At 46.5% G+C, this 4,024-nt stretch overlaps 1 pseudogene; it reads right to left on the bottom strand.

Annotated features, from left to right (window-relative positions):
- Nucleotides 1-300: 300 nt before the first annotated feature.
- Nucleotides 301-933, bottom strand: LOC119253477 (myosin light polypeptide 6-like; annotated as a pseudogene).
- Between the last annotated feature and the right edge of the window lie 3,091 nt (nucleotides 934-4,024).

Below are 4,024 nucleotides of genomic sequence, written 5' to 3'. Positions count from 1 at the left end.
GACTTTATTGATGCACGTACCTTAAAAATAATTCAAATGATTGTGTGCAAAATCTTACTGGTCAAAGTTTACTAAAATGCTTAGAATCTCACAACTGTCTGGCATAAGTAGCTTAAGTTTTCAGTTAGCTTCTACATTCTTTATTTTTGTAGGGCACAGAAAGCGAGTTCATCAAACATCATCTAAGAGACAAACTGGGAAAGGTGCTGTGATAGAACCTAGGAAGCCTTTGGGGTCATCTACGCAGCCCCCCCAGGGTCTGGCACAGGGCTCTGGGAATACTGGGGATGTTCTCAGGCATTCAGCACCATGTGGATGAGCTCTTAATAGCTGATACAACCCTGTCCTTGTGCCCCGCCAACAGCATCTCTGCTTTTCCCTCTGTCATCTTCTCCCCCAGTGTGACGAGAGCATGTTGAATTTCAGGACCTGTGACCATGGCCTTTCCTTCCTGTTGAACACCCGAGGCCTTCCATGCAGTCCTCGTAAGTGCCCTGGTCTGTGTTCTCAGCCACAGTCTGCAGCATGGGCAAGAAGAGCTCAAAGTCCAGCACCTTCACATTCATCTCATCACTCTTGGGACTCCCCAGAACCTGACCACCTCGCGGTTCATGCGGTCTTGGCCCAGGGCCCCCATGGCATCCCCACACTGGCTGTAAGGATCTTGACATACCCTGTTCCTTCAAACTGCTGGAAGGCCGCCTTGTATTCTGCGGTCTGGTCTTCACGAAGTCACACATCTTGGCTGCTCAGCTCTGCAACACCTTTCCTGCCCATTCTTTTGGTCCCTATCCACACTTTTTGCTCCAAAGTAGTGTCCATAGTGTACTCATGGAGATGTTATTGGAGAGTGCTTTCAATTCACATCTAATTTGATGTTTTTCACCAACCTAAAGTAATGAAAACTGGCCAGAAGCTCCTCAACTTCCTTTCCCAACATCAAAGACTTGAGCAGCCTTCAACTCTTCCCTGCTCAAGGCTCCACCCCAATCATGTCACCATTGAGGCTTCCTGAGACTCGCCCCATTGACCTGCGCTGTCCTCTTGTTGACAGCACCTGGTACTTCTGTTCTCAGCACTTACATTGTTTTTTATAGTGAATGGCGTGTGTGTGTGTGTGTGTGTGTGTGTGTGTGTGTGCATGCATGAGTGTGCTTGTGCTTCTATAGACTGAGCTAAGCTAGAAGCTTCCTGAAGACAAGTTCAGAGTCCTATTTCTTTAACATTGTTCAGACATGCCTGGCTCACCTTCCATTGAGGTAAGAATTCCAATGCTGTTGACACGGCCTTGGCATTAGAAGATTGGCTCTAGGAAAGACCGCCCAGGGAGCGCCCAGTCTCGCCTGCCTTACAAATGTGTCTGTTTCTCCAGAGATGCTGTCTGCTTATCCTGCGGCCTGCCTGTCTGCCAGTCACGACCAATTAGCATAATTGCTATCTGCAGGCCTTGCCCTTCATTGATTCTGCTGGTTAGAACAGTTTATAGTTGAGGGCTGTGCTGACAGAGGTACATCCCCCAGCAGTTCCTGCTCCTTTCCTTCTTCTCAGGATCATTTTGTCTGCTTTTGTTTTAGATTGAGCTTTCCTTGCTCTCATTTCCCCCAAGTTTGCTGTGGCAGAATTCACTCGATCGCTTAACCCAGCACCTGAGAACCGCGGGAAGATGTTTACAACAAAAGTTTGGTTGCAACAAAGACAAATCTGATCAAGCTATCAAAATAAATGTCAAGTCATACAAATAACCAGCAAGGTATTTGTCCAAGGCCATGGCAACACCATCTGGAGGGATTTTTTATTTCATGGGAAGGGTTGAGGCACAAGTCCCTGGGTTCTGAAACGACTCTCATGATGCTATTAAAGAAAAAAAAAACGAACAGTGAGAAAACTGGTGAAATGCCAGCTGAGCCATACAGTCAACACTGTATTCTCGAGTTCTAGAAGCTACAAATATGAGGTGACATCCTCTGACGTAAAGAGGACTGTTTCTAATTTATATAAGAGGTGCTCCAGTCAAGGAATTTATTATATAATGTTAACATTTTATTATATTGAATGGTGACTAGGTGGCTTGTGCATATTTGTATGCATACGGAAGAGACTCCAGAAGCAAGGGCAGGCATACAACAGAGCTCGCGAGGGGACTCTCACAGGGTGGATGTCTAGAAGGCCCAGGGCAGTTGAAGGGTCAGAAGGGCAAAAGGCTCATGCTTCTTTTTTTTTTTTAAGATTTATTTATGTATACAAGAATGGGGGTACAAACCAGAGGCACGGGATGGTGAGAGAATTCGCCAGAAACAGAGTGGGAAGCAGAACAGGCAGACTGACACTAAAGCACCGCTGAGGGGAGCAGCGGGCGAGACAGGAGAGGTCTGCTGCGCCATGTGGGAATCTCCCTGGCCGGCGGGGAATCGAACCCGTGCTGCAGAGGCTGCGGACAGCGCCACAGCACTGTGCTCAACCTGCTGAGCTACCAGGGAAGCCTGGCTCATGCTTCTTGAGCCAATTCTGGTTTCAGTCAAGGCCACATCGGGCCTGATATGAGGAGGACTTGCTCAGGGCTCCAGTATGGCATGGAGATGTGGATGTATGGCTCCTGGGCGGGTCCATCAGGGAGACACCACACTCTGTATAGACCATTCTAAGCCCTCCTTGGGCTCAGTGGGAACAAATATCTTAGTGGGTTCATAACGTTTCCTGTGACATGAGAGGAGGGGAAGACGACCTGACAGACCTGCCTCCCAGCCAGTCCTTGCTGCCTTCATCCCTGGCCAGCACCAGCCTCGAGGGATGCTATGTCCTTTCCTGGGATTCACAACTGCACACTTCTTCTTCTCTGGAAATGGATGTGAGTGGTCATCCATGTTATCTTCTTGTTCCATTGCCCAGCCCTGCATTGGCATCTAAATAGCCAAATATGACTTCATCTTATCAGCCTGATACTATAAAGTTCCTCTTAACCCAATGGAGACTGGAGAGAAATTGGATGCTGTAATTTCATATGAATGATATTATAATATATACACTTATTTGGAAATTCATTTGACTATTCTTATGTAGGCCATAAATTAGGTCATTTAAGACTTGTGCCTAATTATGTTTTGGTCTTGATTTTTTCCAGTAACACTGAGTGCAGTGGCACCATCCATTCCCTCTTCTGGCAGAAGGGAGACTGACTCTTCCCTGGAGAACCAGCCTGTTCTCACTCTTACAACTTATGTTTACAGAGATGAGGCCACTCCCAGCTCTAGAGAACTCAAGTGACCCAGAGCTGGCCAATCAGTGCTTTTTATCCTTCCTTCACAGTGTTTGATTTAGGGATTGGTGTGAGTTGAATTTCTCCCTCCCCGCATTAGATAGATTGAGGTTCTAATTTCCAGCACTTAAGAATATATGTGACTTTATTTGGAGATAGCTTCTTTTCAGAGGTCAGTTGAGGTTATTAGGGTGTGGCCTAGTCTGATATGACTCAGTCCCTATAAAAAGGAGAAGGTGGACACTGAGGCACAAGTGGATAGAAGACAATGTGACAACACTGGGAGAGGAGCACTTATGAGCTAAGGCTACTAGGAGCTGGGGCAGAGGCATGGAGTGGACACTTTGAGTTTGGAAATCTGGCCTCTAGAACTGAGAGGACACATTTCTATTGTTTAAACCCTCCAGTCACGGTATTTTGTTATGGCAGCAGCGACAAACTGATACAAAGATGACCAAGTGATTCAAGCCACAAAAATCAGAAAGAATCTCAATGTTTTCATTGAAGCAGTTGGGAAAGAGGAAATCACTATCCTTTCATTGTTGTGAGGAAGCAAGACTGGGACTTCTGGGGCTTCAATCATACACAACCTATGTGAGTCAGCACATGTGGGCAGCGTTAGAGATTCAGAGAAAGCAAGATGTGGCCCTGGTGACATTGAGTCACAACATAAAGCATGTGAAGGCACTTTCAGGCCTTGAGATTCCTTTAACATTTGCCAATAAATTCCTTGCAATGCATCCAGGTTGTGCTGGATCGTCTATTCCTCTC

Source organism: Talpa occidentalis, unplaced genomic scaffold (genome assembly GCF_014898055.3).
Source record: "Talpa occidentalis isolate TD23 unplaced genomic scaffold, MPIMG_talOcc4v2.1 talOcc4.2, whole genome shotgun sequence".
NCBI classification, from domain to species: Eukaryota; Metazoa; Chordata; class Mammalia; order Eulipotyphla; family Talpidae; genus Talpa; species Talpa occidentalis.
Note: the sequence above shows the minus strand (reverse complement) of the source record. Positions and strands in the feature narration are given on the sequence as shown.